At 36.8% G+C, this 13,835-nt stretch overlaps 1 long non-coding RNA gene across 2 annotated transcripts in view; it reads left to right on the top strand.

Annotated features, from left to right (window-relative positions):
• Positions 1-11,887, top strand: part of LOC140712666 (uncharacterized) — a 38,635-nt gene extending 26,748 nt beyond the window's left edge. For both annotated transcript variants that reach the window (XR_012094381.1, XR_012094380.1), the window contains exons 4-6: positions 3,361-3,465; positions 6,537-6,697; positions 11,333-11,887. This is a non-coding gene — a long non-coding RNA (uncharacterized lncRNA). The remainder of the gene's footprint in view (positions 1-3,360; positions 3,466-6,536; positions 6,698-11,332) is intronic.
• Positions 11,888-13,835: the final 1,948 nt, after the last annotated feature.

Genomic DNA, 13,835 nt, shown 5'->3' with positions numbered 1-13,835 from the left:
GATGGCATCTTCATATAGGTCTTCATCCTCGTCATCTTCACATTAAGTAGGGTGAGGAGGAGGAAGAAGAGGGGTTGGTTTTGCTATCGCAGGGGTGGCAGAGGTGAAGAAGGTAAAAGGAGAAGCAGAAGAGGCGGGCATACTCAACATAACTTTTATCATGCATAAGTGGACCTGTGCTGTTCAAACCCATGTTGTTGTTCAACGGCCAGCTGTAGTTTATGTTGATCTATAGAAATACCATCTGGCACCTATGAGAGATGTGGAAGGATCCTATCAGCTATATTGAGGCTATTGTTCATAGGTGATTATGATACTTGTTGGGGGCTCCCTGACTTTCTACTTTATATCATTTATTTTAATGCAAAGAAATGTTTGACATGCTTGAGTAAATGCAAAAAACTAGAGTTCAATGTGAATAAGAAAAAAGAGATAACCACAGTCTGATAAAGTAAAATCTCTAAGTGAGTATTTAAAAGACACTAGAGTAAATGGGGGGAATGAGGTATAGTTACAGAATTTACTGTTTTGGCACAGATAATAAAGTTCCTTGACTCTGTCAGTTCAAGATGTACCATAAAATAGTAGAAATTGTATTATATCGGGATATAATCGAATCTTACTTTATTGAACAGAACAAGATCCCAACATAGTTGAAAACCAAGGCATAGGTAAAATAAATTTTTTTTTTTTTTTTTTTTAGATGGAGTCTCGCTCTGTCACCCAGGCTGGAGTGCAGTGGCACAATCTTGACTCACTGCAAGCTCCGCCTCCCAGGTTCACACCATTCTCCTGCCTCAGCCTCCCGAGTAGCTGGGACCAGAGGCACCCACCACCACGCCTGGCTAATTTTTTGTATTTTTAGTAGAGACAGGGTTTCACCGTGTTTGCCAGGATGGTCTCAACCTCCTGACCTTGTGATCCACCCACCTCAGCATCCCAAAGTGCTGGGATTACAGGCGTGAGCCACCGTGACTGGCCAAAATAAATAATTTCAAACAGGTGAAGAAGAGAAATACAGAGAGAATCACAGTACAGTATCAGGTAGAGTTACTAATGTGTCTGTGGAGACACACTGCATGTTAAGTCTATACCTATATTAAGTGTTTTTGTATGTTAGAACAACGTGTGGATAGGTTGCATTGCACATACTGACCATATGAGGATTACAGCTTTTGATATTTTGCAGGGAGTATAATTAGAAAAATATTACCATATGTTGTTAGGACCATGGACAGACAATGAGAATCGTGAAAGAGTCTGTGCCGAAGTTTCAGTAATGTGATCAAATTAACAAATGGAGACAGAATAAAATTTGAAATGAGCACAAAGGAAACGCTACATGTCATCCCAACAGCTGTTTTTAACAGACTTAGGAAACTAGTCGAGGGTAAGCGGGTTGCTGACAAGCTACTGTCTTGAGGAAAATGAGGGAGAGAGAACTGGTAACTGCACAAAAGATATGTCCACTTACTTTTTCACCCACCCTGGATTTTCAATACTTTTCACTTGACAAGCGAAAAAGTAATAAGGATGTGTGTAAAGCTTTTTATCCCACTGAAAATTGTTGGGCAGAACTTTTCAGGGACATCTGGTCTCACTTTTAGAGCAGAATGACAGAAATGTTCAACATTCATAAGCACCTTGGAAAATGGGGTATGTGACAATTTATGCCCTGTTTCTCCTCTTTATGTGTGGGTAGCTTAGAATTTGTTGATTGGGCTTAGATAAGTTCAACAGGTTTAAAGCTAAAACACGTTTAGGTTCAAGCCTGTCTATACAATTTCCTTGATAATGAGAGGAAAAAAAATTTAAAAAGGAAAAGTGTGGCCATTAAATATATTAGACTACCCCATTCCATGTACATTATTTGGGGACTGTTATGAAGTAACCACTTCATAATGGTTATTCCTTATCACTTAAATCATTGTGGAAATTTGCTCCTTCAAAAACGGGCGTACAATTCTCTAGTAATGACAACTTCAGCACTCAGGAGACAAAAAAACGTAGGATAGCAGGAATTTTCCATGCTGAGCTTTGCTCCAATTTTAGAGCCAATAAGCTAATTTCTCTCCTTCATGCTAATAGGTTTTCAAGTCACTTAAGTATTTAAAATACTACTTTTAGATTACAGAACTGGAAGAGATAATAGATTTGACATTTTTCAAACTACCTTTTCTAGATGTGCCCCCAAACTCATCTTGCCAAATGCAGATTGAAATAAAAATCTGAAGCACTTTTTCAGAAGAATCGCTGATGCTAGTACTGCGTGGGTATAGTTGGAAGGATAAATTTGCAATAGATTCTCATCAAACTCCATATTCCAATCAATGAGAGGGGGAAATATGTAGGGGTAAGAAAGAGATATTGTATAGTATTCAGCACTCCCCTGGCAGCCTAATTCTGTAGTAAGTCAGGTGAACCAAGAGCCTCACCTCACCTACCCTAACTTACTCCTCAGCCTCTCAATACCTGGCAGGCTGGACGTACACCCGCCCTTGTTCTGGAAGAACCATATCCTTTCCCTCATATTCACTCTCTTAGGTAAGTTTTCCCAGTGAAGTCATATGGTTACATTTTAAAAATCTGCTGCTACTTTTTTAGTGCATGCAGTCCCGGGGAGCAGGAGTGAGGGAGGAATGGAGCAGGGAGGAAAGGAGAACACATGCCAGAACACAATATTCAAAGGCCACCGTTTGGTACAGAGCGTGACTGATTGCTCAACCTCGTAGGGACAGCATCTGAGATGCTTTAGAAAAGGCTGCTTACGAATGCCATCTCAAGACCATAGTGAATCTTTGGGTTAGGTAGCAGGTACCACCAGCTTTCACAACAGAAGTCCGGGAATTTAAAACATCTGTTGTTCTGTATTGCAGACACAGAACTAGCAATTTTACAACTGTCTGTTCTCCTGGAAATTAATTTCTCCCAGTTCTCATTTCACAATTTTAAAAAGTTTGGCTTTATTTTCTCAACCCATTTTCTGATTTCCTACATGAATTACCACTAGTTCATATGTCCACTTTGCTTTCTATTTTGATTCACACAGATTGACTTTGTAATCCATTTTTCATGCTCCTCAGCCACCCCAGGTTTGTGCACAGGTTCTCATGACCAGAATGCATGAGATTCGATGTTCTCTACTTTAATTTGCTGGCTGTAGGTAAGGGATATTCTCCCAGTTCCTGTTGTGTTCCAAGATAAAATCTTAAAGATCTCTCTAGAGAAGTGACATACTCATACAGTATTTTTTTACCTACTTGAATTGCATATATATGTATGTGTGTGTGTGTGTGTGTGTATATATATATATATATCACTTAGCATTTTATAAATTACTTTCATATATTTTCTTTTTAGACTTCCCCATCAATTCATACAGCAGATATCATCATACACAGTCTGGGTGTGATGATTTGGGCCCAGAGAGACCAAGTAAGTGAATTGCCTGAAGACACATTGTTGGTGAGTAACAAAATACGGGGACCTGGAGCAATACTAATTTCACAACCCTATTTACTCTCTTCTGGAAAGTAAGAAAAAAAAAATGGTATGACTTTGGAAAAAATTGATGAAGTTCCCAGGTGTCAGATTAAAGCATAATATTGGAGAAGGGGAAACTCCGTTTATCACCCAGTGAAGTGAATTTGGGGATTAGATCTTTCTCTGTTAGTTATAGTGCATTATTCAGGGCAGATACATGTGCCTGACCATGTTGATCAGATAAAGCAGATGACCATTAAAGTCCCCTATCACAGTATGAAATATGACTGTATGTTCTGCTATTCCTATTTAATGGAGACATGTGAGAAAGCTGTTCCTTGTTGAAAATCAACTCGCAAAATAAACAAATAACATTGTATCTGTTAACACTAGCAAATGAGAACAGAAAATAGATGACTGAAAATCATACTTTTAGCATAACATATGAATGATGCAAATTCCTCGGGGGTAAAAAAAATTAGCAGTCTGTTCATACTGGTTGCCAGAAAGTTCTTGAATTTAAATATGAATACTTCTATTGTGACTATGAAGGCTGACAGAGCTGTATGTCTGAAATTTAATCTGACCAGTGAGGTTAGGATATAACAGCAGATATTCGGGACTGAAAGTGGGTATTCATCAATACAAATACCACACTGAGATGTAATAAATATCTCCTTGCCAACTTTTTTCTATGATGTTACTGTGAGCTTTATGCAAGAATATTTGTTACTTTATATTTTAAAAACCTTTAAAATAAATGATATATGGAATGAAAGATTAGCAGTAGCAGATAAATCATCACCATTTGATCATTTATATTTGACGATGGTAAAGTGATAGCCTTAATGTCATTCCATGCATGTGAAGCACATTGAAATTATTAGCAACATATCAAGAATTCTGAATGAAACAACACACCTAAATCTGAAGTCTTCTCTCTACTCTCCTTATCCTCTAATGCTATGTATATCTGGGCTGTCTAATTATAAGCACATCTAGGTAGGTGAGAAACTGTTATTTCAAGATGATGCTGTGCAAAATTCTTGGTTAGATTTGTGTTTAAGGTCTAAATGAATGCTATTAGAATATTATGGAGAGTGTCTGACTTGGAACAAAGTATTGACATACTTTCCAGAAACAGAATTAGTAGGAGCAAAACTCGTATCTGTAGGAGATCTGGACTCTTTGAGCAGTGAGAAATGTCAAGGTCACATGTCCAGTCGGAGAATGTGAAGGAGACAAGGACCATAGAGACAGAAAGGCTGATTCTTTCCTCTGCTCAAACTTGTCCAAGGTACTTCCTAACAACAAGAAAATGGCAGAACCTGAAAAAATGAATGTTCGTAAGTCTGAATAGCAGGAATGGAATCCAATTAAACATCAAAATGCAGGGTTCACAAAAGTATTTTAAATATATATGTATATGTATTTTTTTTCTTTTAAGCAAGCAACATTTGTCTGCACTGTTCTGTGTTTATGTTTGTGTGTGTGTGTTGCAGTAGACTGGTAATAAGAAAGAATAAAATCACTTCCTTGACTGAAAGAGTCTGTTAATAAGTAGGGGAGAGAGACATGTTCACATCATGGATAAACATAATATGATGAAAAGAGACCCTGTGCAAAAGGAAGGATTAGAAGGGTGTCTGTGAGAAAGAATGACAGTCTGATACTAATAAAAAGCATTGATTAAGGAGAGCAATGTCTTTTCTTCAACTTGAGCTACTGAGTTTAATATTTGCTCTTTCTGACTATGCTGAGGTCAGAGCACGAAACTTTTCCCTAGCCAGGTAGTTATTAGAGAAACCCTGAGCTCTACTGGTGAATCTACAATCACCACTTGATGATGGCAAGTGGGATTTATGATTAGACTATGAAATAGATAAGAGTATCTTTAACTATCTTTGAGAAGTGCATGGTTGTGCAGACAGGTAATGCTGTGGTCCTTACCTGTCTTAGACAGGGACCCTGCTTGAGGAAGACTGAGTTATAGCCAGGATTCCTGTCTAGACAACTGTTTAGAAGCAAGAGGTGGGAGGAGTGGACAGAGATGTTGTGTGAGGTTACAACATGAAAAATGTTTGTTTGTTTGTGATACTCACTGGTCAACCAGAGCAGGCCTTTTCGGTGCTGTTCTGAGTTGTTTTTTATTTCATTTTTAAAACTTAAAATCCTGCAAGGGACTGCCTAACCATCCTGATTTATATGTACATGAATAAGTAAGCTCTTGTTAACATGTGTGATACATAGTATTTGACAGTGCTTCCAGGGATTCAGGACACTAATCAAAAGCTTATTAGATATGCTATACTTCACGAAAACACCCAAATTATTTATCATTAACTCTCATTTTACTGGAGAGGAATATTACTGGAAGAAATTAGATTTTCCAGGGTAAGCTGAAAATAATTTATTTCATTCTGAAATATCATTCTTTTTATTTCCTTCTTTTCTTCCTTTCTTTCCTTTCCTTTTCTTTTAGTTAACCTTGGAGCAATTTTTTTTTCTATAAAAAATGACTCTAAACAGTAACCTTTGGCTACCATTTCTTTTTTTTTTTTTTTTTTTGAGACGGAGTCTCACTCTGTCCCCCAGGCTGGAGTGCAGTGGCCGGATCTCAGCTCACTGCAAGCTCCGCCTCCCGGGTTCACGCCATTCTCCTGCCTCAGCCTCCTGAGTAGCTGGGACTACAGGCGCCCGCCACTGCGCCCGGCTAATTTTTGTATTTTTTTAGTAGAGACGGGGTTTCACCGTGTTAGCCAGGATGGTCTCGATCTCCTGACCTCGTGATCCGCCCGTCTCGGCCTCCCAAAGTGCTGGGATTACAGGCTTGAGCCACCGTGCCCGGCCTGTTTGTTTTGATTTACCCACAGTAAATACATTCAGCCAAAGATGTGACCAATTATTTTTTTGAAATGTGATTTTTAGAAGGGAAGGCATTCTCCAGACTGACTGATTGACAGAGATGGACTACCCCTGGTCCAAAATAAGCCACTGGCATCTTCTGGCAGCCCATGGTGCAGCTTCCTGAGTTTCCTTTCTTTCTTTTGTAGAGCTCTGTGGCTTCTTGACTAACACATGAGGCCACCTCCCAGAGCTGTTTGAACTATTCCTGCTGATAGGGGAGGGCATTTCTCCAGCCCTGCTTCTAGACTCCCACTTACTCTTCAGATGGCCTCTCATGCAGTTGCATATTGAGTTATCCTTTCAAAAGGTAATTTCACAAAAATGTACAAATATGATCTTCTGTAAGTTATTTGCAATGGATACGTGGGCCAAAAGCTAAGGTGAGAGACACAGACTTTGAATGCTAAATCTTGTTGAGTTTTAAAGACATATTTTTATATTGTATGGATTCCTGCTGAGCAGAGATGGTCTCATGGTGAAAGATTAATGTTCCAGACATAGAGGTTGCTGGACCCAAACGATCTCAGGAAGAAGCTATTCTTCACACACAGCTATCCAGGTTGCCAATTTAGAATGCATTTTTATCTAAGCAGAGTATATGTGTGGACATATTTCCTGTAACTTCTGCAGTCACAGATATAAATATTTTCTGATTAGTATTTCTATGGCCAACTTAGTTTCTGACCCTACCTTGTCAAGGAATAAGGTTTACGTCTCAGTCTGTGACCTACTTTTTTGCCAGTATTGTCACCTGTGATCTCAATCCTGCTTTCAACCTGCTATAAACATAATTCTAGGCCAGAGGTCAGAGATCATAGGCCACTTTACAAATACTGCATTTATTGTTCTAATTCTTAAACAGCATATATAGTTCTCTGTGGCTAGGCAGAGAGAGAAGAGTAGACATGACAAGCCAGCTGGGGCAGACAAACTCACCTTGTCAATTACTTGGCAATTTCATGCAGAATAGTTCTTACGTCTGATTTTACCTGTATCTTATTTGGAAAACTTCTAACCCAAATTACTAAAAACGTTTTCCCTTATTGTAATCAAAATGTAATCTACATATGTCAAAGTGCAAACATTAACATATACAGCTTACCAAATAGAAATAGAACAAGAAATATCAGCAACACTTCTTTTTTAATCACATTCCTATCACTAGAAAAAGTTTTAGTAACTTTCATATTTGCATATTTCTTTATAAATTATATATAGAAACTTGGGTGTAATATTCATCATAAAACATTCTTAAAAATATAAATTAAAAATGTGAGAAGCTAGCAAATGAAAGGGAAGCTACAATATTTTTTTCTTATACTGATATAGTTTGGATATTGGTTCCTATCCAAATCACATGTTGAATTTAATCCGTAATGCTGGAGGTGTGGTCTGGTGGGAAATGTTTGGGTCATGGGGGCAGATCCCTCATGGCTTCATGCTGCCTTCCTGATAATGAGTTCTCTTGTGAGATCTGGTCATTTAAAACTGTGTGGCACTTCCCATACCCCCCAACTCTCATTCCTGTTCTCACCATATGAGAAAACTATTCTCCTGCTTTGCCTCCAACAGTGATTGTAAGCTTCCTCAGGCCTCTTCAGAAACAGATGCTGCTATGCTTCTTGTATAGCCTGCAGAACCATGAGCCAATTAAACTTATTTTCTTTGTAAGTTACACAGTGTCAAATATTTCCTTGTAGCAATGCAGGAACAGCCATAAATCACAAAACATTCTGTCCTGGGAAGCACGTTCCTTCCCTTTGGAGTTGCTTGTATGGCTCATGATGCATAGTTGCTTCTTTCTGTCTTACTGATCTCAAGTTGAGGACACTCATTGTCTTCTTGGTTTCTCTCTATTAACTCGCTTCATTATCTCTTCCTGATTTCTGAACTCTAGTATGTAGATATTCAGAATTGATATGCACTTCATACATTTTTACAGTTGTGTAGATCTGGAATATTTAGTTTAAATTCTCAGACTTAGTTCAGCTCTGGTAGCCAACTTCTCCGGGTCTGCCTTGTCCAGTGGTTGCCAACAAATGGACACAGTGTGTGTAACTACATATTTACAACTTGTTATGTAACAAGTGAAAATATCAGGTCCTCTATCTCAGTGTAAGCTATTAACATTATGTAGTGTGGATCTTTTTGGTACTAACTTATCATTATCCTTTGCATTTAAGTGATGTCAAGTTTTATAAGTATCTGTGTAAGAGAAACAAATATGGTTTATATCTGTATCCAATCCTGACATGGAAATATAGTCTTTTAAAATATAAAATTACAGTGTCTGCTGGTCTTTTAAAATATAAAATTACTGTGTCTGCTGTTTGATACTATTTGTCATATTCAAACATGCTATGCTGAGAATTTTTCTCTCTGTGATGATGGACTGCGAGGTTGGCCAGTCTTCTGCTGTGCTGTCTTAGTATCACTCCATTATACTTTGTGATCTAGAGATTAGAACCACTGGTTTGTCTTCATGTCTTACAGATAATTGCTCCATTGCATGTGTCTGTGTGTGTGTGTATTTGTGTATGTGTGTTTAACATTAATACTTCTAAATTTTTTATTTTGAAATAATTTTAAGCTTGGAAAGTTGCATAGATAATATTTAGAATTTTCTTGCAAACTTTACCCAGCTTTCCCAAATGTTGACATTTTAGATAACCACAACCAATGATCAAACCCAGAAATTATCATTGACAAATACTACTACCTAAATGAATTACCTTGTTTAAGTTATATTAATTATCTCAGTAAAGCCTTTATAAAGTGTAACATCGCTTAATCTCTTTTCATCTAGAACACTTCCTCAAATCATTCTTTATCTTTCTTGAGTCCTTGCCAATTGCTTTGTAAGCTATCCTTCAAATTGTGTTTGACGTGTTTTCTCATGATTAAATTCAGTTTAGAAATTTCTGGCAGAAATAACACATAAATAATTTTTTTTTTCCTTCTTCAGTGTATTACATCAGAAGTTACATATATAGTTATTTTTTACCTCTGGCAATACGAACTATGTGATCATCTATTTAGGGTGATGTTTAGGTCTTTCCTAGAAAGTTATTTTACCCTTTACTTTTATCTTCAGAGACAGCTTTCTCTCTTCCCCTGTTTATTTATTTGTTTAATTGTTTACTTACTAGTATGGACTCGTGGATATATGCTTGATTTTAGGTTATAATTAATTAATCAATCAGAGTATAGGTTATCATGCATTACTATGATCTTCTATTTTCTTGCTCTGATTGTCCTAAAATTGGACATGGGAGCCTCCTCATGTTGACTTTTATTTTCTTTGACATTCCACCACTTTTTAAGACTTCCTTACTTTCTGAGACCACAAAATGTTCCAGTCTTACCATATCCGTTCAATGTACCAGTCCGGTAACATAGCTTGCTCTAAAAAGCATTATTTCTTTCTGTTGGATAATGGTGTTTAGAAATCATTATCTGGATAACAGGTGTTCTCCTTGCACTGGTATGTCATTGTTTCTAGGTCTTCTCAATAAAAAGAGCTAGTAAACATATGTAAGGAAACACATGCATATTTACATTTTATATTTATCTATTTAAAAAACAATTAGTTTATCCTAATACCTTTAGTTCTGATCCTATACCACGAGTTTCATTTTAGATTATTTAAAACTCTTTTATTTAATAGTAAGAAATCTGGCTCTCACTATCCACATTATATTCATGTATTTGCTCAATTCTGGAATACACATAGTCTCAACATTAGTCGTTTATATTTATGTAAAAAACAATTTACTAACGAGAGTATAACAGTTGTGTACAGTTTTTTATGTTTGTTTTTGTTTGTTTTTTGTTTTTTGTTTTTTTTTTTGAGACGGAGTCTCACTCTGTCTCCCAGGCTGGAATTCAGTGGTGCAATCTTGGCTTACTACAACCTCCGCCTCCTGGGTTCAAGCTATTCTCCTGCCTCAGCCTCCTGAGTAGCTGAGATTACAGGTGCCTGCCACCACACCCAGCTAATTTTTTGTATTTTTTTTTTTTTTTTTTTCAGTAGAGATGGGGTTTCACTGTGTTAGCCTGGGTAGTCTCGATCTCCTGATCATGTGATCTTCCCACCTTGGCCTCCCAAAGTTCTGGGATTACAGGCATGAGCCACCATGCCCATCCAGTTGTGTACAGTTTTAATTCACTTAGAGTACATAGTCAAAATACTGTTGTCTAAAATTAATTAGGTTAGTTATTTTCTCCTGCAACTCCTTCAATGTGTTTATGATATTTATTTGAAATAAGGAACATTTCTTTTTTGGCCTCATTTTTGATTCCTTCATATGACCTGTTGATTTAAATTAATTGTTTTAATGTTTTGAGAATATGAAATATTAGCTTGGTTCTAAAAATCACACCCCAAAAGGCGTATTTATAGAAGTTTCACTCTTTCATTGTCCCTTCTACTGTGCTCCCATTTCTCATTCTTTCCATCCCATTCTCACTCATCACCTACAGACAAACAAGCTCATTCATTCCGGTTAGTTTTTTCTATTGTCCTTTTTGTTTTTCACAAAAGGGATATATGTATATATGGAATATATATATATGGAATATATATATATAAAGACAGATAGATATTACATGACAGATAACTTACTGCAGAGTCTCTCTCTCTCTTATTTATTTATTTATTTATTTATTTATTTATTTATTTTCACTTAATGGTTATGCCCTGGAAATTACTCCATATCAGTTCACAGGGTTCTTCCTCATTCACCTTACAACTATATTTACATTGTGTATATTGTTTACTAAACTATTCTCCAATGTTTGGGAATTAAGATTGATTCTAAGATGTTTGCACTGACAAACGATGTGGGAATAAATAATCTTCATTTTTTTAACTGCTGGATACATATCTTCATAGTTTCCCATTTTCAATGTGCCATGTACTGATTCTTCTGTATCTTTCTAGAGTACATGCTTTCTCTGTTAAAGCTGTGGCAAATTTCTAGACTTGGCATCAGGTAGCTTTTGATGATTCTCAAAGATAATATTCATCTAACATGAATACGTTTTATTGCTCCTGGGGACAGCTATAAGAATGCCCTACTGCCGCCAGGCACAGTGGTTCATGCCTGTAATCCCAGAACTTTGGGAGGCCTAGCGGGGCAGATCACCTGAAGTCGGAAGTGTGAGATCAGCCTGACCAGCATGGAGAAACCCCATCTGTACTGAAAATACAAAATCAGCCGGGGCATAGTGGCACATGCCTGTAATCACAGCTACTTGGGAGGCTGAGGCAGGAGAATTGTTTGAACCCGGGAGGTGGAGGTTGCAGTAAGTTGAGATTGAACCATTACACTTCAGCCTGGGCAACAAGAGCAAAACTCTGTCTCAAAACAATAACAACAACAACAACAACAAAATGCCCCACTGCCTAAAAATGTATCCTAAACAACAAAGTTCAGAAATGTTTTAATCAATGAAAGCAAAAATAAAATGTGTGTGGAGCTTCCCAAAGGTAAAACATTGCTTAGCAAGTGTTAGTTTTCTCATTAAGACAAATTTTAAGTCATTGCTATTTATTTTCTTTGCTATATACCAACAGTTTCGTAAAAGTATCTTTTGTAATTTTTTTAAAAAAGTATGCAAATCCCCCCACACATATAAAGCTCAACGTATTTTCACAAAGTTATATGTATTCAGAAACTGGGGCAGAGTAAGAAATATACTGCTCACATTTGACATCTGTCATTTCAGTTCACTTACCAAAAAACTACACAAAAGCATGTTGTGTCTCCTTTTACACTTTGCCAATGAAATTTACAGTCCTGTCCATGTTTTGGTAAATGCAGCCAGATTGTCTCAGCTTTATTCCTAATTCATGTTCAGTGAACTACAGCAAAACTCTACATCAAAATAGACCATAAATATGTTTCTTCAAATGTAAAACAGAAGTAATTATATTCTGTACAGTAAGAAAAGATTAATGAGATGGTGCCCATAAAGTATTCATTTAAAAGGCTCTGGGAAAAAAATAAATTCAAAAATACATTTTCATGACCCCTATTTTTATTTTAAAAATAAAATTAGGGAGCTCTCCAATGAAGTTGAATTTTGTGTTTGTTTCTTCTTAACTACATATTTGCTGAATGAAATTTCTTTCTTTTCTTTTTTTTTTTTTCTTTTGAGACAAGGTCTCACTTTGTTACCCAGGCTGGAGTGCAGTGACGTGATCTTGGCTCCTTTGCAGCCTCAACCTCCCAGTTTCAAACTAGCCTCCTGCCTCAGTCCCTCATTAGCCAGAACTGCAGGAGTGTACCACTACACCCGGCTAATTTTTGTATTTTTTGTACACACTGGGTTTCTCCATGTTGCCCAGGTGGGCCTCCAACTCCTAAGCCCAAGCCAATCACCCGCCTTGGCCTCCCAGAGTGCTAGGATTACAGGCATGAGCCACCACATCCAGCTGGGAATGGTATCTTACTATTATCTTTCTTTCACATTTAGTGTCTTATTTTCATTATCTCCCTAGGTTTTTTTGTTTTTTTTCCCATATCTTTTCACTAAACTTTCTGTTCAGCGCCTTTCCTCAAACCTTCTCATCTTTGTCTTGTTTTCTTTCTCATGACCTCTCTCTGCTCCAACAAGCAAGGCAAAACATTTTCCGATTCCCATTAGTAAACAATTTATTTATGTTAAATTTGAATTTGATATTTCATGGAGCAAAGTACCTTGCTTTGTATTTCACGCTTTTAAATATTCTATCTCTGATTATAATGTATAACAATAAGTAAGAATTTTTGAGGTACATGAATGTTCAGTATTCACTTATTTTAAATTATCCAACCAAATAGCAGCACTGAAAACCTGCACATTTTTATAACTATTTACTATCGGATGCATGTAATCTACTTATTATTGTGATAAAACATCTTTGGTTATTGTCAGGAAGACAGCATTTTTGATATGATAATCAAAGAGCAGTCGCTTGCATAAAATTATGTCACAAATCACATTATTTTATTCTGGCAACATTTATTATATTCTGCCCATGATTCTCCAGAAAATCTTAAAACACATTCAAAAATGCTATTTTAGGTGTTTTATAAACAGAAGTTGTGTGTGTATCAATTAAAAGCCTGCAAAAAGACAGTATGTATAGTGCTTTCAAGATCTTCCTTCCCCAAGGGTTAATCAGTTCTAAGAAACTGAATCCTATTTTTGTTGCCAATTTAATAAAACCAGGCATACCTGTTGCCCAGGGCACTATTATTCCTTCAGACAGCCACAGTCAGGGAAGAGATTTCTTTCCTTTTCTTACCTAATTAAAATGAAACAAATGAGCTATAATAGAAATCATAAAGTCACCATAGGATATTTCCTTGGGCTATCAGCTTTCCCAGATGGTCATTAATACCCAGATTATAACACATAACAATTCTCATTATTTTTTGCTATGCAGTACATCTTGA

Source organism: Chlorocebus sabaeus, chromosome 10, assembly GCF_047675955.1.
Source record: "Chlorocebus sabaeus isolate Y175 chromosome 10, mChlSab1.0.hap1, whole genome shotgun sequence".
Classification (NCBI taxonomy): Eukaryota; Metazoa; Chordata; class Mammalia; order Primates; family Cercopithecidae; genus Chlorocebus; species Chlorocebus sabaeus.
Note: the sequence above shows the minus strand (reverse complement) of the source record. Positions and strands in the feature narration are given on the sequence as shown.